General features: G+C 35.0%; 1 long non-coding RNA gene across 1 annotated transcript in view; it reads right to left on the reverse strand.

Annotated features, from left to right (window-relative positions):
• Window positions 1-1289: 1289 nt before the first annotated feature.
• The window catches only part of LOC148130026 (uncharacterized), a 512628-nt gene continuing 490184 nt past the window's right edge, over window positions 1290-23733 (reverse strand). Inside the window, exon 4 of the long non-coding RNA XR_015750350.1 lies at window positions 1290-1604. This is a non-coding gene — a long non-coding RNA (uncharacterized LOC148130026). The remainder of the gene's footprint in view (window positions 1605-23733) is intronic.

Below are 23733 nucleotides of genomic sequence, written 5' to 3' on the forward strand. Positions count from 1 at the left end.
AGAAACATTCCAACATTTCTTTAACTGGCTGAGGTTTGCTGAGAGAAAAATAAAAAGTAAAGTAATTACTTTAGTTACTGATAACGGGACTGAGTTTATTAACAAGCCCCCCAACAAACCCCCCCCCCACCCCCCCACCCCCCCCAAAAAAAAAAAAAAAAAAAAAAAAAACAATAAAAAATAAAAAAATTTTAAAACCCCCCCTCCAAAACCCCCCCCCACCCCCCCCCCACCCCCAAAACAAACCCCCCCCCCCCCCCCCCCCCCCCCCCCAGATTCCAAACTATGTTGAAATTGGCTGGTGTTGAGCATAAACGTTCTGCACCTTACAGACCACAACATAACTTGTTTGTAGAACGAAGAGGGCAAACATTACAAGCCATGGCTCACATTATGTTATCTGATTCAGGTTTGCCTGAAACACTGTGGGGTGAAGCCATAATGTGTAGTAACCATGTTTTAAACAATGTAGTTAACACAACAACTGGAGAATTGCCATTCACTCATAGGCATGGCAGAAAACCAAATTTAAGTTACCTACACACATTTGGAGCTCCAGCATGGGTGCATATTCCCTCACAAGTAAGACTGAAAGGGCAACATAGAGCTAAGAAATTATTTTTTGTAGGTTATGAGGCCAATCATAGATCATTTAGATTTTAGGATCCAGGCACAGCTGATGTTTATTGTAGCGCTAGTGCTAAATTTCTTGAGCACGTTGGGTGGAATAAACTGGAACAGGATTCCAGCAATGATATTATTATTTTTTGAAAACAATTTTATTGATTTTCTACAAACAAACAAGACAAACAAAACATTAAAACATCAACTCTCTTATGTACGTACAGTGTGTCGGTTGGTTCATCAGTTTTGTGCATTCATTTCGTAGTCTCAATTACAGTTATGTTACATAACAACTCATATTGTCAATCCAAACTTATATATCCTAATATCGCTATTAATAAATTATTTGATTATACTTTTAATCATTCATGCTTTATGAGATAACAATACTTTAAACAGTTTATTCTATAACAAATCATATAATCATACCAAATCTATCCTAAAAACACTTTATAGATATAATGTCAAATAACATAAGCAAAAGAAAAAATAAAAGTATTCCTTGCTATCTAACTTTCTAAATATTCTATTATCGTATTTTGTCATCTAGCCACTGATAAAAAAGATCCCAAATTTCATAAAATTGTTTATCCTCTTGCTCTCTAGTTTCAAATGTCAGTCTACTCATCTCAGCACATTCCAATATTTTCTTAATAATTTCTTCCTGTGATGGTATTTTCTCATTCTTCCAGTTTTTAGCAAATACAATCCTAGCTGCTGTTAACACATTTACAATCAGATATTTCAAATCTTTACTATATGTATCTGGTAAGATTCCCAATAAAAAAAACTCCGGTTTCAAATCTATACGTTTCTTTGTCATTTTTTCCAACCACATGCGAATTTTAGTCCAATATTTTTTAGCTTCCTCACAAGTCCACCACATATGGTAATATGAGCCAGGTATCTGATGACATTTCCAGCATTTTTCAGATTTGTTCTTGAACATTCTTGCTATTCTTGTCGGGGGAAAGTGCCACCTGTAAAACATCTTATACAAATTTTCTTTATATGCTGTTGACATTGTCATTTTATAATTTTGAGACCACAATTTTTGCCATTTCTCTAAATCAATCCCATATCCAAAATTCTTCCCCCAAACAATCATAGTTTCTTTAACTTGTTCTTCCTCTAATTTAATTCCCAGTAAATAACCATATAATTTTTTAATCACCTTCTCATCAGTACCCATCAAGATCTTATCTAGATCAGTCTGTTTATCATAGAATCCCTCTGTTTTAGAATCTTCATCATACCTTGAATGTATTTGTGCATATAAAAATCAATTCATCTTTATACCTTGTTCCTCTAAATTTTGTATCGATTTAAGTTCACCCTTTTCATCCAATAGTTCCCCATATCTAACTGTTTGTTCCTTCTTATAAATTATAGGATAGGAAAATGCTTCAATAGTCGATAACCAAACTGGAATTTTCAAATAACATTGTCTTTTTATCTTCTCCCAGTTTAACCACAAAGACTCCCGTATATAATGTCTTCTAAAATAACCCTGTGTTTTAGTTCCCTTATACCATAAAAAAGCATGCCAACCCAACAGCAAATCATGACCTTCTAGTGTCAACAATCTAGTCTTTCTTAATGTTATCCATTCCTTAACCCACATAAAACTTGCAGCTTGATAGTACAATTCCCAATTGGGCAGGCCAAAACCTCCTCTAATTCTAGCATCTTGCAAAAGCTTTAGCTTTATTCTCGCTTTCTTACCTTGCCATATATACTTCAACATAATTTTATTTAAATCATCAAAATAGTCTTTTCCGAGCCTAATTGGTATTGTTTGAAAGAGAAATAGGATTCTGGGTAAAATATTCATCTTAATTGTTGAAATTCTCCCTATTAATGACAATTGCAAGTTTTCCCATTTCTTCAAGTCTTGTAGCTATCTGTTGTTTAAGTTTAATATAATTATTCTCTTTTAATGTGCTACATCTTGCTTTCAAGTGTATCCCCAGATACTTGACCTTATTCGTAACTTGGATTTTCAACAGGTCTGCCAGTTCTTCTCTTTGTCTCAGTAGCATGTTCTTTGTCAAAATCTTTGTTTTGTCTTTATTTATTTTCAAACCAGCCACCTCACCATATATCTCTATCTTTTCCAATAACTTTGGAGCTGTTTCTAACGGATCTTCCAAAATAAAGGCTAAGTCATCAGCAAAGGCTTGCAGTTTGAATTCTTCCTTTTTAATTTTCAATCCTTTTATGCTTTTATCATCTCTAATATTTCTATTCAACACTTCCAAAGTCAATACAAATAGCAAAGGAGATAGGGGACATCCTTGTCTTGTGCCTTTTCTTATATTGATAAAGTCTGTAAGTTCTCCCTCCATCATTACCTTTGCTGTCTGTTTATTGTATATGGCTTCTATTGCTTGGATAAATTTTCTGGCGAAACCCATCTGTTCCAATAGTAATAACATAAATCTCCAGTTCACGTTGTCAAATGCCTTTTGAGCATCTAGGAATATCAAAGCCATTTGCTTTTCAGGATGTGCCTCATAGTATTCCAAAGTATCCAAGATTACTCTCATATTGTCTCTAATTTGTCTCTTTGGCAAAAATCCATTTTGATCTGGGTGAATGAAATTATTTAAGTATTTTTTAAGTCTTTCTGCTAAAATTGAAGCAAAGATTTTATAGTCTGCATTTAATAAAGAAATAGGTCTATAGTTCTTAATTTGCAGTGGATTAGCCTCTTCTTTTGGAATAAGTGTAATATAAGCCTCTGACCATGTTTTGGGTATCATCTTCTTTGACATAGCTTCATTCATAACTTCTAGCAATGGAATGCTCAATGATTCTTGAAATGTTTTATAGAATTCTGCCGGAAGCCCATCTGGACCTGGTGCTTTCCCATTATTTTGTTTCTTAAGTGCTTCAGTTAATTCCATCATTGTTATGTTGCTTTCTAGCATTTCTTCAGTCTCTTTAGGTATCTTCGGTAGGTTAGCATTCTGTAGATACTGTTTGACTTTTCCTCGTCAATATTCTCTTGTTTATATAGTTGCCCATAGAAATCTCGAATAATTTCCTTTTTCTCCTTATTACCATAACAAACTTGGCCTTGATCATCTATTAACTTCAATATTTTTCTTGATTCTTTCTCCTTTCTCAACTTATATGCTAGCCATCTACCTGGTTTATTTGCATCTTCAAAATAATTCTGTTTAGCATTTCTAATTTTCTGTGCCAATTCTTCTTTCTCTATTAATTCCATTTTATGTTTAGTTATATCCAACTTCAATTTAATATCCTTTTTCTGTGGCATTTTCTGTAATTCTTTTTCAAGTCTTTTATACTCATCTTCCAAGGCCTTAGTAGCTTGCCTTTTCCTAATATTCTTTTTTCTTATATAATCTATTATCAAACCTCTAACATATGCCTTCATTGTATCCCAAACATTCTGCGTTGAAGTATCTTCTTTTTTATTTTCTCTAAAGAAAAAAGCCAATTCTTTCTCCATCCATTGTGTAAAATCTTTTTCCTTTAAGATAGTATTGTTTAATGTCCATCTCGAACTTTTTTTTTGTCCCTTCCATTTAATTGTCATTGGGCTATGATCTGCCCAAGTACTTGTTTCAATATTTGTTTCTTGAATATTAGATATTAATTCTGTTGAGATCCAAATCATATCCAATCTGGACCATGATAAATGTCTATTTGAATAGAAAGTATATTGTTTAGCTTTAACATTTCTTTCTCTCCAAATGTCTTTTAAAGTTAATTCATCTGTAATTTTAAAAAAAGATTTAGGGAGAGTCTTTCTATTTTGCTTTGTTGTTGTTGCTATATAGTCCAGTTTATTGTCCACAATTCCATTAAAGTCTCCCATCATAATTATATTAACATAGTCCAGTCCAGTTACTTTCATGTGTAATTTTTTATAGAATTCTTCTTGTTTATCATTCGGAGCATAAATTGCAATCAAGAGTATTTTTATATTATTGTCCATTATTTCCACCAATACTCTTCCGTCTTCATCCGTATAAATCAATTTTGCTGGGATAACCTCTTTAATGTATAGAACCACTCCCCTTTTCTTACATTGAGTCAAAGAAGTAAATATTTTCCCTAATTTTGGCTGTACTAACAATTGTTCATGTTGTTTTTTGATATGTACTTCTTGTAAACAAATTATATCAAATTTTAATTTCTCTAATTTATGAAAGGTTTTCCTTCTTTTAACAGCTGAATTGAGTCCATTTATATTCATTGTAATCAATTTTTTTTCTTCCATGATTATGCTTTATATTTAGGTCTAACAGCTCTCGTGGATCTCACTTCACGCTGTTCTTTACTATCCACCTGTCCACCTACTGCACCTTCCTCTTCTTCAATCTCCAGTTGTTCCTCTTGAAACTCAATTAATGAGACCTCTTTCTCTGCCTCTTCTTCTCTCCTTCCAAAAAATTCTGTGTGGAAAAGTTCTGCTTTCTCAATTGAATCGATTCTATGTCTCCGTTCTTGCCACATAAACATTAATCCTTCTGGAATCAGCCATCTATAATTCACTTCCTTTTTCAATAGCAGGAATCGGTATTCTCTTCTCGTCTCTCTCACTCTTCTGGGTATTTGTTTTAAAACCACAATCTCTTTGCCTTTGTATTTCAATGTCTTCTCTCTTACAGCTTGTAATATTTGTGTTTTGATAGATTTTTTGGTAAATCTGATATGAACTTCCCTTGGTAAGTTATTTCTCATCGCATATCTTGTATAAACTCGATATACCTCATCTACTCCATCCATCATCTTTTCCTCTGTAATTTCCAAAGCATCCGCCAGAATTTCTATCATTATCGCAGCCAAATTTTGTCCTTTTTCTTCTTCTATATTCTGAAATCTGAGATAGAATTCTGACCTCTCCATCTCCCACCTCAACATCCCACTTTTATCTTGTTCAACCACTGTTAATCTGCTGTCAATATTTCCAATCTTCTCCTCTCTTTGTTTACCTTCTTCCTCAATTTTTTGGAATCTCTCATCATACTTCACCATCATTTGTTGAATATTTTCCACTTTTTCATCAGTCTTCTCTGTTCTTTTTTCAATAGTGTCTATTTTTATCTTGAGATCTTGGATTCCTTGCATAATCATCTGTAAATTCACTTTTTCTTGTTCTTTATCTTGCTTCAACATTGTCTGAATTAAACGTTGTCCTCCAGCTGGTGGGGAGGCAGAGGTAGAAGTAGAAATGCCAGAAGATATGGGTTTCCTGCTCATTTTGATGCTTCAAGACCTTCAAATTCTTTTTAGCTTTTAATCCAACTGGTAAAATAGCCAATTATAATCCAAAATGGAAAAATCCAATAATAAAAAGCCCAATGACAAAAAGAAAGAAGGAGAAAAAGAAAAATCTTCAGGTTCTTCTAGACCCTAATCCAATTATGAAGTAGTCCACAATAAAAAATGAAAAAAAGAAAAAAGCCCAAAAATAATAATAATAATTAGGAAGAAAACAAAAACAAAAATAAGGAAGAAAAAGAAAAAATTCCTTCAACTTCTTCACACCTTAATCCAATTGGGAAACCTCAATAATAAAAAAAAAAAAGAAAAGGCAGAGTGGTCCAAAAATATAAATGGAAAAAGCAAAAAAAAAAAAAAAAAAAATCCCAGTAAAAAGAAGAAGAAGAAAAGAAAAATAAAGAGAAAATTCTGAGGCTTTCCCTTTAAAATAAAAAGCAAAAATAAGAATATTATTAAAATTAAAGTTTACAGAGAGGCTGGTGAGTAGGGGTACTCAACTGAAAAAAGATAAGAAACCACACTGCCCTTTATTTATTTGTCCAAGGCTCTTATTATGACTCTCTTCTCCACTAGCTTCAAAGCCAAGCCTCAAGTGTTGAAATGTTGATAAGGGTCCAGGAAAGCTCCTGTAATAATATTCTGCTGCGCTCTCCCTCTATCTTATCAAATTAAAGTGTCCTTGAGAAGTAGTCTTTTCAGGGTTCTTCTCCAATTCAAATAAAATATTCAAGCCTCTAGTTGGCAGTGTTACAGAGTTTCTTAATACACTTCCCCCCCCATCCAAAAAAACATAGTTTAAATTAAGCAAAAAAAAAGTATATATATATATATATATATATATATATATATATATATATATATATATATATATATATATATATATATATATATATATATATATAAAAAATAGCCAAAGGGAGCCTCTATCCAAAAAAAATATTTAAAAAATCAAAAAGGAGCATAAGAATATATATAAGAGAAAATTCAGTCCGGTTAACTACAAAGTCACGCTGAAGTCCCCCACCAAAAAAAAGTAAGGAAAAGAAAAAAAAATCCAAGCCTCAATTTGACATCCCTTTAAAAAATGCCGCTCATACAGTTTTGTCAAAAAAAAATCTCACAGATTTCTTATATTCAGAGTGTCCTTTCAAAACTCAGCAAATTAACAAAAAAAAAAAGAAGTTTCTCACCCAGCCGACACACTTAACTTTCAGCCTCTTCCTTTCCGGAGCTGTCCTGACTTCAGCAGCTATGGAGGCTGCCTCTCCACCGCCAGCAAAAGGACTTCTCCTGGATCAAACCGGGGACTTGCGATGTCCCTGGGATCCTGGGAATGTGTCGTTCACGGTCACCGTCTCTACGGGACGGTTTAGGTCCGTTAGGACTGACTGGGGTGAAAATATCAGCTGCGATCTCAGAGCCCCGAGATTGCAGCTGTATCGCCGAGACGAAGCTCCGCCTTCTCCCCCAGCAATGATATTATTATTGACACTCAAATAGTCCCTAAAGATAAAATAAGTAAACCACAAATAGCCATTAAAGAGGAAGAACAGGAGGAAGTAGGAGAACAGGCACAGGAGGAGGTAGGAGAACAGGAGCAGGTGGCACAGGTTAGTCCACCAGTTAGCTTTTTATTACCAAGACGTTCAACCCGAGTAACATGACCACCTGATAGATATCAGGCTAGTGTTGTATGCCAAGTGAATACAGTTCCAAATAACTATAAGAACTAAAACTGTATCCTGCTAAGGATCAGGTTACTTGGTAGGAAGCAATGGATAAGGAACTGGAATCATTAAAAAAAGTTGGAAGTATACGAAAATGTTAAGTTACCATCTGGTAAACATGCCATAGGATGTAAATGGGTTTATAAACTTAAGACTAGTGTAGATAAAGCCAGGTTAGTAGCACAAGGGTTCAATCAGACAGCAAACGGCTATGATGAGGTGTTTGCACCTAGTCTGAAGGCTACTACATTATGAGCAGCATTAGTGTGGGCAGCTCAGGAGAAAAATCATTTGGATGTAGAAACGGCATATCTGCATGTACTGTTGCAACACACTATTTATTTAAAGAAACCTTTAGGTATAAAAAAGATAACACAACTGATTGCGGGAGATTGAAAAAGCATCTTTGTGGCTTAAAGCAATCAGGATATGAGTGGAACCAGTGTATAATTAAGGAATTAACTAAGATAGGTTCTGTAGCTGGCATGGCTGATCCATGTTTGTTTAAAAAAGAAAGTAATGGTATAATTTCGTTGTTGCTATTATTCACTGATGACATAGCATTAATCACCAAAACTAAACAAGAAGCTACTAAAATAATATCACTGTTAGAGAAGAAATTTAAGATTAAAAAGTTGGGAAAAATAAAACAATAACTTGGTTTAAAGATAGATAGAACTAGGGGAGGATACAAAATCTCACAGGCAGATAAAATTAACCAATTACTAAAAAGTTTTAAAATGGAACTTTGTAAGCTGGCTAAAACACCAATGAGCCAGGAGTTTAGCCATAGTGATGTTCAAAGTCCTATTTTTGATAAGAACATTTATCAGTCCTTGATTGGTAGTCTATCTTATCTCAGTAATTGGTCAAGGCCAGATATTGCATAAAGTGTTAACCAATTAGCGAGATTTAACACTGAGCTGACTGAAAGGCACTGGCAAGCTGCTAAATGTGTGTTGAGATATCTGAAACAAACAATGCATTATGCATTGTATTTGGAGCCTAAAGATGAACTGAGTTTAACTGCATATGCTGATGCAAGTTTTGCTACAGACATAAATGCACGAAAATCTACATCGGGTACTGTAGTATTATTGGGAAAGGCATTGATTAGACAGAAACATCTAAGTTTGTCAAAAATGGAGGCTGAATTCTCATGTTTATCTTTATTATGTACAGATTTAATTTGTTATAAGCAACTATTAATTGATATGGGAATTGATGTAACAGGTTCTATTGTTGTTTATGAAGACAACCAATCAGCAATACAGATGGCTTCAAATCTTGCTCTTAAGACAAGATCAAAACACACAGATTAAAGATATTTAATTGGGTGTGGTTCCCCAAACAGCCATAAGATGGAGCCAGAAACCTGGTTTGTCCTGTCCTTTTCTGGAGAGTGTTGCCGTTCCTGCATTGACTGTTGCTGATCATCGTTAGTCTTGGTTTGATGTGAGTCTATTTACTGAACTGTTTTTGATACTGGACTTTGATATTTGGATTATCCCTGGACTGAAAACTGACTGCTTTAACCGTGAATGACTTGGACTGTTTTGTTGAACTTTGCTTAACCGTTTTACTGGAAGTAAAAACCTACATTATACAATACAGTGTGGCTGTGTGCTGTGTGTGTGTTATTCTTCACTACTCTCATTACGTCTCCCTGTGTGCGCTCATTCTCCTAAGGGGGAATTACCTCAACAGTGTATGCCACCCTCTCTGTGTAACAAGCTATCATTTTTCTCCCTCTATTCTGTTATTCATGGAAACCCACCAAACCAAAATTAAATATATTTTTTCCATGTGTTCCTTCTGGTTTCCCACAACCTTAATTTTGTAATTTTTGAGAGATCATTCAGAAAGATTATGAATCTATAAAATAAATGAGGGTTAATAAATAAGCTAAAATGTTACTTAGTCACTTGGCTCCCCGTCATATAAAATATCTCAGGATAATAACACAGTTTGGTTATACTTTATTTACTTATTTTTATTTATTAAATTTGTTTGTAACTCTGCAGGAGAAAAAAGGAAAAGGAAAATAGGATCTGCAAGCACATTTTTAAAAGTAGTTTCCAGATACTTTAAAAAGTAATTCTGAGCTCCATAAAAGCATTTTTCCCTTAAAATCCTTTTACTGTTTGTCTCAGCTCTATTTTTGTGCCAGTAAGTTATTATAATTAATTATCACTCTATTTTATTGTTACTGCCTTAATTTTAGACTTTAAATACTCTAAAATATAAACAATCAATTTAATTATGTAGCTAAACTGGTAGAATTTGCATAGGAAGCAGACACCATTAATATGGTTTACAGAAAGAGAACCTTGTAAATTTATATTAGCAATTAACTTGGATTTTTCTATTGTGTTTCTGATATACTGAAATTTGTCTGAATTATTTGGACTGGGAGACTATCCAAGGAAATTACAAAGTAATTTCTTGGATTTTGGAAGTACTATTCCCATTGTTTGTCGCTTATCTAACTTAGAAGCATGAACTAGGGATTTCTGATTGTGCCAAAAATTTCATTTCTATCTATGGATAATCATTCAAGTGAATTTGCTTTTCTTCCACTCATCCACATCCTTTAAGAACAAAGGAACACTAATGAAATTCATGAGTATGATGGTCTTGAACCATCAGTCAATGGCTGTGTATAATTATCCTATCTTTCATTAGACCTTTTCCCATGTTTTAATTAAATCCCCGGGGAGGCATAAGAAGAGATCCTTTTTCCCCAGATTGGGAACTATAGATAAGCAGGGAACCTTTAATGCCAAGGCATACCATAGAAAATAATGTCAGTTGGAGCTGCAATAGTGCAATATACTGTATAAGCCCAAAACTTCCAACAAAAAGAATTTGAAAGAAATTCTCAAGCATCCTGAGAATACATTATAAAAAAGAGAAAGGAAGCATATTTCACAGGAATGAAATTATATGCAAAGTGGCAATGAAAACTATAGTTTTAAGTTAGCTCTAAATGTTCTCACAAGTTACAGTGGTGGGATTCAAAATTTTTTACTACCAGTTCTGTGATCGTGGCTTGGTGGGTGTGGCAGGGGAAGGATACTGTAAAATATCCAGTCAGAGATGGCATTTGCCAGTTCTCCGAACTACTCAAAATTTCCACTACCAGTTCTCCAGAACTGTTCAAAACCTGCTGAATACCATCTACTGCAGTGTCTTGTAATCAGGTTCTAGCATCTTGCCTTTTGCAGACTGCTTTTCAATTGAACCATCTAATCCAGCAAATCTGGCTGAGGAATTCTGGGAATTGAAGTCCACAAGTCTTAAAGTTGCCAAGGTTGGAGACCCCTGATCTATTCTACCACACAAGTTTTATCATTACTCCACAAGAAAGAAATCAGTCAACAGAGTCAAAGTGAGGTCCTATGAAACAGAGGGGTGGGAGAAATATGTAACCATTTGCAAAATATGGAATTAATTCTGCAATATTATTTGACCTAAATTTCTGATGGCTGTGAGAGTTGTGCTATAAGGAAGGATGAGTGCCAAAGAATTGATGCTTTTTGAATTGCAGAGTTGGAGAAGTCTCTTGAGACTTGGACTGCAAGGAGATCAAATCAATCAATCCTAAAAGAAATCAACCCTGACTGGTTTTTAAAAGGACATATACTGAAGCTGAAGCTCAAATACTTTGACCACCATATAAGAAAGAAGGACTCACAGGAAAGGACCCTGATGTTGGGAAATGTTTGAAGGCAAAGGGAGAAGGGGACAGCAGAGGATAAGTTAGTTTGACAGTGTCATTGATGCAATGAATGTGAATTTGGACAGATAGAGGGACAGAAGTGTGCTATGGTGCGCTGTGGTCCATGGGGCTGCAAAGAGTCAAATATGATTTAATCCATAAAATCTCTGATTTCCCCCATCATTTGGTGTGTGGTTAGCATCCCTTAAAAATAATAAACTGTAAAACGTATGGAAACCACACTGATATACTTTTTAAGGGTTGCTAACCACACCCCCAAAAGGGACATGGTGGCTCAATGGCTAAGATGCTGACCTTGTCGATCAGAAAAGTCAGCATTTCGGCAGTTCGAATCCCTAGCACCATGTAAAAGAGTGAGCTCCCGTTACTTGTCCCAGCTTCTGCCAACTTAGCAGTACAAAAGCATGTAAAAATGCAAGTAGAAAAATAGGGACCACTTTGGTGGGAAGGTAACAGCGTTCTGTGCGCCTTTGGCATTTAGTCATGCCAGCCACATGACCATGGAGACATCTTGGGACAGAGCTGGCTCTTCGGCTTTGTAATGAAGATGAGCACCGCCTCCTAGAACCGGAAACGACTAGCACATATGTGCGAGGGGAACCTTTACCTTTACCTTTAACCACACTCCCACATATCAGTAATCAGATACCTTCACCAAGTTATATAACTGTGCAATACTTTTCATTCAATATTTTTTATTGCCTTACGGTTTCCCCAAAATGAATTGTTTCTATTTCTCTCTTTTTTTTGTAAAGACAGTGATGTGTAGATTATCCAACCAGAAATTTTCAGTGCATCCACTTCCTTAAATTCTGTTCTTTGTTCCTCTCTAGCAATGAATTACAGTGCTGGTTCTGGTTGTCTGTAACACAACTGTGTTCACAACTGTAAAAATGGTTGGTCACTAACTTTGTTTGCTAGATTTATTTTTCCCTATAGTAGCTCAGGTAACTTACAAGAAAGATTTCTCTTTCTCTTTCTCTTCCCCATAACAGCTATGTAAGATAAATTCCGCCAAAGACTCAGTTAGTGTCCATAACATAATGAGGGTAGAATTTATCCTGCTCCCTCCAAGACCTAATCCGCTTTAACCATTACAATACACCAGTTCTTTATATCTCTTTTTACCGGCACTGTCTGCTCTCTTGTCCCTGTTCTTTGCTGTTAGGGTTTCTGGATGAGGAGTATGGATGTTTTCCCTCTAAGGAAAAAGAATAATGCAGATGTGAAGAAGTTCCTAGTTCCAAAACTTCCTACAGTGAAGAGACAGAGCTGTGTAAGATCAAAGATCCTTCAAGCACTTTACAAAAGCACACAGTGGGAGACTGTGTTAATGTTAAAACATTTTGGTGATCATAATTTCATGGCAATTCTCCACATCATTATAAATCTCTCCTTGTGCTTCAGCGTTTTGCTTCTGCCTGCCAAGAGACAGGAAGAAATAATCAAAGCACATTCCCTGTTTCTCAAAATGCAGAGGTGATTTTAGTGAGCAGTCTGAACAATGGTTCTGCAGAAAGTTTGTTGATTTTTTTCATCCATTGAAAGACATGATTAAGAGAATGTGCAATTTATAGTCACTTCTCAGAGTCTGCTGATTGGACTGGCCTTCACGTTGTGAGTGAATGTCATCTTCAACTTAGCTGAGAAAAAAAAAATTATTTTCATAAGGCATCCAGTGTCTAATTTTGAAAAATCAGCAGTTGTTCTTGATTTAATTAATTGATGTTCTTCCTTTATTTGCAGTTCTGCTCCTTAATACTCTAAGCAGCACATTATAATGCTTAATGGATACAGCAATAAAAATTAAGCAGTTTCAAACCTGAGTGGAACTAGGATGGGAGCACACTGCTAAGTCTCAGGGGTTTTGATTAGATTGGACTATTTGGGGGGGGGGGGGATGCCAGAAAGTAACAGACCATTTCCATTGTTGTTGCCTAGAAAACTGCATGACATGATCTAAATTATCAGATTCTCTTGTTGTTTTTGTTGATCTAAGAATGCTGTTCATAGCTGTTGTGCCTTTTCATAATCTAAAATTCTGTACAATAATCTACAGATTTAGACTTTCCAAATGTCAGTTAAACCCTAAAACATGACAACAAAAATAAACTTTTTCTATAAAGCTATTTCTTTTCATTTTCATTTCTTTCTTTTTCTTTCTTTCTTTTTCTCTTTCCTTCTTTCTGATATTTATTTCATGGTTAATTTTTCCTTCCTCCCTCCTTCCTTCCCTCCCTTCCTTCCTTCCCAAAACTTGAAAGTATTTTGACACACTATTACTAGAATTAAAAATGAAAATGTAATGTGTATTTAATTCTAAAGAACATAAACAATCTGTCTCACTTCATGTGCGATTGATCCTTTGCAATAATACAAGACAGTATGCAAATCACATTGATTTATGACCCAGGTCTTGGAATAAACATTGCTTCTTCCATCTAGCAATAAGTGGGTCTTTTTCTGATGCCCGACTTCTTTTAGGGTCTTTGTTTGTTTCACAGACTGTTTAGTTTTCTGTCTCTCTCACACTTATGCAACTGTAAACAGAGCAGCAGGCCCATAAAGATAATTTTGCAACAGGGACTTCCAAATGAAGTTTATGTCATGATACTTCTGCCTTTTATCTTGTGCATTTCCTATTACTGAGAATTGAAAATTGGATAGGTCAATGGTTTCTGATAATGAAGACTGAAGGTTGATGGATACATTGATGAATTAGTTTTATCTGGTCCTTGTTTCAATTATTTACAAATATAAAAACACTTAAAGAGATGTTAATCTTAACATGCATATTTTAACATATATCAAAATTTGCACTCCTAAACATTTTTTATCTCAAAATAGCAATGCATTTTTAAACTGGAATAAGAATTTATATCCTAATATTCATAAGGAGGGAGGGAGAGAGGGAGGGAGGGAGGAAGGAAGGAGTTATCAAACATGTAGTAGAGTAATATTTAGGAGTTTAGTTACTGTTCAGGGGCTAAGGAAAGGGACACAAAAATTGCTCCAGAATAGAATTATTATTATTAATATTTATTTATTTATTTTGTTAAATGCTAACAATATAATAGAAATAAGAATAAACATAATTATAAATACATGAAATAGGAACTAATAATTGGGGACAATAGGACAGGGACAGTAGGCACGATTGTCCGTTTATGCACGCCCCTTACAGACCTCGCAGGAATGGGGTAAGGTCAATACAGGTTAGTTTGAGGGTAAAGGAATGGGGGTTTGAGCATGTGACAACAGAAGCAGGTAGTGAGTTCCAGACATTGACCACTCTGTTGCTGAAATCATACTTCCTGCCATCAAGTTTGGAGTTGTTTACATTCAGTTTATATCTGTCGTGTGCTCTTGTGTTGTTGTGGTTAAAGCTGAAATATTCATTAACTGGTAAGACATTGTAACATATGATTTTATGTACTATGCTTAAGTCCAATCTTAGCTGGCGTAGTTCAAGGAAGTCTAAGCCTAGAAACTCAAGTCTGGTGGTGTAGGGTATTCTGTTGCGAACAGAGGAATTGCCCTCAGAAGTTTGAACTGATTCATGTATGCATTAAAGCCTCTATGCAAACAAGTTTATAATGGAAAACTTTGGCTAATAATTGGCATTGAAGTCATATTTTTCATAGCTTAGAATATGCATTTGTGATGCTCATAAGTTTTCCTTCTCTGTATTTTATTCAAAGCTTTTCTACATGTTCAAACAGAAACTAAGATTCCTGCTGCACATGAATGTATTTATTTTACTGAGCTTATAACCAGCTCTAATCAGGCTTGACACTAAGTTGTTTACATACTTCCCCAAACAGTAATAAGATTAAAACTAAATCATTATAGTATAAACATTACAGCCTAATAAAATAAATATCATGATAAGTAAGTATTCCATGTACCAAAAAGGAACATTAACATCATTCCCACCAGGCAAAGGGAAAATCTGGAAAGGCCTGTTGACACATCTTAGTTGCTTCATGAAAAGTTAACAGATTCAGGGTCAAACTGATATTGGGTGGAACCTTGTGGTATGGCTGAAACAATCTTGAACTATAGAAATAATAGTAGATTTTAGGAGAAGCCCTCCTATTCTACCACCTTTTACAGTGCTAGACAACACAGAATTAACTGTAGAGACCTTCAAGTTTCTATGTTCTGTAATAATTCAAGACTTAAAACCTAACATAAAAAATGTCATCAGAAAAGCACAACAAAGAATGTTCTTCCTGTGCCAACTAAGAAAGCTCAGGCTGCCCAAGGAGCTGTTGATACAGTTCTACAGAGGAATTATTGAGTCTGTCATTTACACCTCTGTAACTGTCTGGTTTGGCACTGAGACCAAACAAGACAAACACAAACTTCAACAGATAGTTAGAACTCCAGAAAAAAACAGTTGCCTTCCATTGAGGATCATGAGCCAGAAAGAGGGCTGTGAAAATATCTATAAAACCCACACTGGACATAAACTTCGCTCAAGACGATGCTATAGGGAGCTGCACAGCAAACCAACTCAACACAAGGATAGTTTTTTTTTCCATGCCATCACTCTGCTAAACAACTAATTCCTACAGCACTGTCAAGCTGCCTAGTAGGGCTATATTATTATTATCCTTCTCATCTTTCCTATTACCTATTTCCTTATCTTATAACTTTGTTGCTTGTATCTTACCATTTATATTGTTTTATTTAGTATGCTAGTTTGATTTATGTTGATTGCTTATTTAGTAGTCTATGACTATCACTAAGTATTATATCTTATGATTTTTGATGACTGCATTTTATGATTATTATGATCTGATTTATCACTTATTGTTTGTATGTACGTTGAGAGCTTATGCACCAGAGACAAATTCCTTTTTTTTTTTTTGGTAAAAATTTTATTTGGGTTTTCACAAAACATAATACAAATAAAATATCTTTTTTTGAGAATAGCATGGTCCTGGGTTATCACTTCTCCATACAGACACAAACTAAATTTTATATTCATCTTTGTGTTCTATTCCATATCTTATTACTATTTGAACATTTTCTCAATAATTTTTCCCTTCCCTTAGTTTTCTCAACCTTGCTTTTAATTATCTCATTCCTTTCTAAATTCAATTATATATATCTTTTTTGAAGTTTCAATATCTTTCTAATAATTATATTTATACTTTTGTCTGTCATGTTTCAATTTCATATATTCTTTTCTCATTAAACAATATTTTCCCCTGTGGTTACTGATTGGAGTATAACACCTTTGTATCTTGTAATTTTTGTCCATTCAACTCTTATTTAAACTTCAATTTATGCATTTACAATTATAACATTCAATATAACACATAACTTCCAGCTGAATTCTGCTTGGTACATTCTTAAAATACACACTAGGCTCTTAAAGAGAAAGTATATATTTAACAATAATAAATAAAATACTTATTCTATTCTAATTCAGCTCTTTCATTAATGTTAGTTATAATCTTTAACATCTTTAACATTTCCTTTCAATGGGGTATCATACTTCCTTAGGAACACTTATAATATTTCCATAATTTTTCCATATTTCTTTAAAATTCTTCACTTAAATTTTTATAATAATTAAAATGTTCCCATCCTTTCCTAATTTCATGCTCTCATTCTCTTTATTTCATTTATTTATTAACAAACATTCCATTACATTACAATGAGTATTTTTATCTATCATTTTAATCACACTTGTTTCATGTTTTCTAAGTTCATTTCTATTTCTAATATAACAATACTATCTTATGTACCCTTGCAGAATCCCTCTTTCAATTAAATTTTCACCCATTATCTCTGTGTCTTCTAAATAAGCTTATACCTTTAATCCTTGTACATTTTCCCTGTTTCTCTATGTCCTGTTTCTGTCCTTTATAACTTCTTTTCCTTTCCCTCTTCCCCCTCTTCTTCTCCCTCCTCTTTTTGACCCCTTGTCTCTCTAATTCTGATTCTCTCTTCTGTAATCCTCTCTTCTGTTTCTTCCTAATGTTGTAATTACTTTTCAAACTATTCTTTTTTTTGTTGCTGTTTTTTCAGATCTTAAATTTTCCACTCTCTTTCCCCCACCTTTCCTTTTCTTTCCCCACATAGAATTACTTGGTCATTGAAGATGGCTTCTTCTTTGAGACAAATTCCTTGTTTGCCCATTCACACTTGGCCAATAAAGAATTCTATATCCTTCTACAACCTTTTATATCTTGTTTCAGAGAAAGAGGAGGCAACTAAGAGGTCCAACACCCAAATTCTTGCAGGTTACATTCAGATAGAGGAGAATATTTGTAGCTCTGGGTTGAAACCAGGGCTGTGGTTGTGGGGAAAATATGGTGGGAGGAATCTTTCATGTTCTCTGAGTTTGGTTTTGTTTTCTTGCAGACATTTCATTGCCAAAATTAGGTGACATAATTAGTGTACAATAGATTGGGTAATAAAACATCTGGAAGAAGAGAACTAAGCTCAGAAATCCCCAAGGTTACATTCCATAAATAATGGACCCAATCAGAATTTTTGCTTCCAGATCAAAGCAAATGTGTGGAGACTTAATGGGCAAACAGTTAAATATGAGCCAACAGTGTGCGGCGGCAGCCAAAAAAGCCAAGGTAATCCTAAATTGCATTAAAAAAGGAATACAATCAAGATCAAATGAGATATTAATACCACTGTATAAAGTCTTAGTAAGACCACACTAGAATACTGCATCCACACTATAAAACATGTTTAGATTCTAGAAAAAGTGCAGAGAAGAGCAACCAGGATGATTAGAGGATTGGAGGCTAAAACATATGAAGAACGGTTACAGGAACTGGGCATAGCTAGTTTAATAAAGAGAAGGACCAAGGGAGACATGATAGCAATGTTCCAATGTTTGAGGGGCTGCCACAGAGAGGAGGGGGTCAAGTTATTTTCCAAGGCACCCAAAGGCCAGACAAGGAATAATTGAACAAGGAGAGATTCAACCTTTTCTGACAGAGAGAACAATCAACCAAGGGAACAGAAGTTGCCTTTGGAAGTTGTGGGAACTTCATCACTTGAGACTTTCAAGAAGAGATTGGACTGCCATTTGTCAGAAATGGTATAGGGTCTCCTGCTTGGGTGGGTGGGTGAGGGTTGGACTAGATGACCTACAAGGTCCTTTCCAACTCTGTTAATCTGTTATTTTATGTGTTTGCCATGAAGGGCTTTAAAGGTGACCACCAGCTGCTTGATTTGTACCAAGGAACAAACTGGCAACCAGTTCTGCTCTCAAATCATTTACCATTCATAACTTCTCAAGCTACAGCATTGTAGACCCGCTGCAATTTCTAAGTGATCTTCAAGGGCAGCCCCTTGCACTGTAATAATATGGGAATAACCAAGCTATGAGTGACAGTGGGAAAAGTCTCCCAGTTGAAGAAAGGCCAATGTTGATGCACAAGGTGGATTTGGGCATCATTAGAAGGCCTGGCATTTATTGGACTTGATCATTTCAGGAATTATTTTGAGAAAGCAAAATACTTTTCTTCTGAATTTTCTGTGTGAAAGGAAGAAAAAATGGTACCCACCTCTCCCTCATAACATTATCTAACTAAATAAATCCTTCTTCAAGAATTCCCATGGACCAGGGGTTCCAAACTCATGTCATCATGGTGGAGTCATGCAATGTATTGGGACTTTCTTTCCCTTCACTAAACTGGGCATGGGCATGGCCAGTGCATGACACATCTGGCCCATGGGCTGGGAGTTTGACAGCTCTGCCATGGACGTTCTACAAAGAAACAAGAATTAGCATTCATGAGTTCACATGAGTTCAAGTCGTGCCTTAGTCATGAAAACCTTCTAGGAGGTCTTGGATCAGTCATCCTCTCTCAACTGAACTCACTTCACAGGGTTGTGGTTGTGGGGAAAATATGGGAGGAGGAGGAACATGTGTTGGATATGTTGCTTCCTGTGTGTTATTTGTAAAAATAATAAAGATGGTATACAAATAAATGAAAAAACAAACCATCATGGAACTGCTGAAAGAGACAATTTCCACATTCAATCCCACTTTAGCTCTCCATAAAAAAAAATTTGCATCCATAGTTTTGATATCATAATATGCAGCATGAGGATTTCAGTCTTGTATCTATAAAAATATGCCTTTTGAAGCATTTAAACAATGATAACTTTGGGTAGATTGCTTATTTACAACCATGGGAACCATCGTAAAACCCTACTATTTATGCATTTGTTGTAAAGATTCATAAACTTCTACAAATTTCCTATTGTTCAATCAGCACTGGCTACCTCCCTATGAACACTACCTCTGTTTCTTGGCACAGAGTTCTTTGCAGCTTTCCAAAGCCAGTTATGAATTTTGGTAAATAATATAAATAGGTTGGAGATTCAGTTTTTTTTCCAAGTTTCATTGGTTGGAGAGATGAACCTTTATTCAAGCACAGCAAGAAAAAGATTGGATGGCAGCAGTGGTAGTCAAAATTAATTGGTGTCGCATCTGTGGTTCCTTCAGTAGCTTTTTTATTTTAGGAGAAAAATAAATAAAAACGGTTCCATAATTTCATGTTGTTTTCCAATGAGGATTTTAAAAGATTTACTTCTGTTTGCAGCAAATGCCATTCCCCAATCAATGCAAATAGAGAGACAAACAAATGAATACTGAAATTAAAGCCAAAGGTTCAGTCTATTTATAGAAAATTCAGAATTGATGTTACATTTCTATCTGCAATTTTTCATTGAAAAAATGCAATGTTACAGTGCATTTGAAGCTTACAATTGCTGCCAGTTAAAGAGCTAATTAATTGATTTCTTACATCCTTCTATTCCAAGTCTTTTCTCTTTCCCTGATCCTTTTTCTGAAGGATATTTTTAAACAAAAAAAAACCTTTAAAATTGCTTTCTTATAAGATGTTCTTGTAAGAAGTAAAAGGAAATTATTTCTAACTATTTCTTCTACACTGAAATAGAAACATAACATTGTCTTCAGAGGATACCAGAGAAAGACCCTTTGAGGTCTTTAAGCAGAAAAAGGGGGTTTTTTTCCCTTAAGAGAAGAAATGCAAGTTTATACATTATCTTATTCCATTAAATATATCATGAAAATATTTTAAAAATCTGGAAATCTCACATTTAACAGCATGCAAAATTAAATACTCATCAAGTTTGAAAAGCAACCCTCTAATATGCAAAATTCATATGCAACATTTCTTAATGTAGGATTTTTTTAAAAAGGTATATATTTTGGAGAGTGTGGAATGCAAACACTTATTAGAGTGTGCTTCCCCCCCACCCCCATCAGTGACTTTAAAGGAATTTTTGAAGAAAGAGTTAGAGACATACGTTGGTGCCAGATTATGCCTCAGTATACTTCCTTTGAAAACTATAGCAGACCTCTATCATGCCACAAGCATTTTTGAACTCATGTCTGGAGACTGAAGGCAACCAGCTTATCCCTCATATTAAGTGTTGGATCAAACAATGACAGCCTCTAATGTCATGAATCATGAATCATGAATCAGGGTGCTGGATGATAGAAGAAGAAGATATTTCTTATCATGACTAGCTTCGTTTTTTAGATCAGTGGCTTACAACAAAACAATAGAAGTTAGCTATCTTAAATTTGCTTGTGTATCCAGCTGTATTATTCAATCATCTATAACTCAGACCTCCCAGTTTGTGCTTTATTTATAAAAACAATTATTTCACATATTTTTTTTCCAAAACCGCCACATCTTTAGATGAAAAGGGAGATGTTTCACAGCTATGTTTTGTCTGTATAAATAGCTAAATGGGGAGGTGGAACCAAGATATTTACCTGCAGCAAAAATCTCACTTTATTAACAGAACATGAAGTTGTTGTTTTTCATTGAATGCCTAAGGAGAAGGTCATATTTCCCATTAAGAGCTAAGTCACCTGAAGAGTTGTAAGAGAATAATATCTCGAAAATGATTTCTCTATTTCACATTTTATAGAATTGTATGTATAAATTCTATCCCAGTGGAATAAAGCGTTCATTGCTAGCATTGGGTGTAGCAAAATTCAGGTATCATTTCAATTGTTGGTCTTTGTTGGTCTCTTTAAGAGATCAGAAAAAGTTAAATTTATTATTATTATTCAGAAACAACTGTTGTGGCTGAAGTTCAAATCTTGGAATTATGTAAATACAGGCACACTAATATTCACTCAAAGTACTTGATGCAACTATAATTATGATCTACAATCTATCTATCTATATAAAATAGGTGTGTGTGTGTGTATGTTCCAGCATAACTCTGGAACACCTCGAGCAATTTCAACCAAATTTGATACATAGATGACTTACCCTCTGGAAACAAATACTGTGGGAGTAAGATACCCCTAACATCCCTTGGGGGTGTGTGCCTTAAAATGGCTTCTACTGTACAGCACCGAGGACTTGCCATTGTAATGGCTTCACAGTACTCCACAAGGGGGCTCCCTCCTGTGGAGGAATAGAAGAATTGCAATGCTGCATAAGAGACGGTACAACAGTGTGAGTCCCGACTACAGAATTTTCCTGAATAATACAGGATTAGGATAAATAAAAACCCAGGCAATGCCAGGTTATCGGCTAGTCATTAAATAAAAAGCCACTCAAATTTGTTAGTTTAAAAAATGTAGCATTTGATACCATTTTCTACCTGCAACCACAAACTTCAGTGTTAGTCCTGAAAAGGCTCAGGCATCATTTATTTCAAATCTAAGATCCATGACTTGGTACAGGAAAGCTTTCAGCTATAGCAAGTATTAAAATGCATTTTATTTTGAAGAAATCACTATCAATCAGTTAAAAAGCACTTTGGATGCTTGAAATATGAATAATATTATATTATTGGTATCTGGCAACTGTACTGAAAAGAAATCAAAGACTTAGCAATGGTGAATGCCTGATTTTTTTCTTGTTAATTTTGGTTGCACACTCAGCCAGATGCTTAGACTGGATCTGTCATTTTTATTCACTGATCAAATCCTTCCCAAGGACTCAGGATGGACAGATGTTGTTGTTTGATGATGTTGGAGGTGTCATTGGAAGATGTAAACTGTTCCAGGTAAAACTACCTTTTGAAATGGATTAAGGGTGATTTTGTCAATGCCCATGGTGTTCATGTGATGTTCCATATGTTTTGGAATTGCACCCAAGGTACCCATTACTACTGGTTCTCTTTACTTTGCCACAGTTATTCTACTTCTATTTTCAGGTCTTTGTATTTATTGGTGGGCGGGGGGGCAGAATCTCAAACATTGGAATGTTGAGAGCATATCACAGTCATATGCTTTTCATAGACCAAAGAAGGTAATAAGCCAGAGACAATTCCCATGGTCCAGAATGTGTTATGGAAAGCATAATTATTGCCACCTTAATACATCCACTCCCACAGAGGGAGGGAGGGAGGGAGGGAGGGAGGAAGGAAGGAAAATCAAAGTAATTTTTTCCTAGTTTCTCTGATTGTCTACAACATGGTTCCTATTCTTTAACCTATCGAAAAATGAGGAAAAATGAAATTGTTGGCATGGATTACTGTTATTAGATATTTATCCCAACTTTTGTATATATAATTAAGGGCAGTTAACATTCTTAATGGATCTACCTCCTCTTTTCTCTATAACAGGTATCTGTGGGCTAAGTTGCACTGAGGGAGACAGACTTGCTCAAAGACACCCAACCAGCTTTCATGCCTAAGGTGGGACTGGAAATCACAGTTGCCTCGTTCCCAGGCTAGCCTCTTAACTACTACAGCAAATTGTCTTTTGAATTTGTTGTAGTTGATGTTGTTTGGGAAGGCTATATGAAATCTTCAGAACTTTTGTTGTTTTGGGGGGTTTTGTGGGTTTTTTTTAAAGGCTATATGGAATTTATTTTCTGTTACAGACATCTGTTAAATTGAGAGTTTCTCTCAGTTCTCACTTTAGCTGATTTACCGCAGGAAAGAAAACCTTTCCAACGATTTATTTTATAGTGTCCTCTGCAAAATTTCTCTAGTGATGAAAAATCAATAACTATTGAACATTTCAAACAGACATCATGAGCTCTGCTGGCTAAAGAAGAGAACAGACATTGTTCAATTGCTTTTCTACATACTTCAAAAATGCTTATTGTGGACTGATTCTTGTTCTAACAACACACATGGGACCTCTTTGGAGTAAATTGTTTGAATTTTAGAGACAGAAAAATAATACTTGGATGTAAGATAGTTCTAAACCTAACTTTTAGTTTTGCATCAAATCCAGCATTCCATTTTTATTTTCTGGCTGATATATCCCTTTATAAATTTTTCAGAATATCAAAAGAGCTTGTCCAAATCAGGTGAATATTTATTTTGTCTATTTTTCTGAATGGAAGCATAGGAAGCATCTGAATATTTCTGTAGGAAGCATAG

This window comes from Notechis scutatus, chromosome 7, assembly GCF_049901735.1.
Source record: "Notechis scutatus isolate UNSWTSFEM ecotype Mainland chromosome 7, rNotScu1.2, whole genome shotgun sequence".
Taxonomy (NCBI): Eukaryota; Metazoa; Chordata; class Lepidosauria; order Squamata; family Elapidae; genus Notechis; species Notechis scutatus.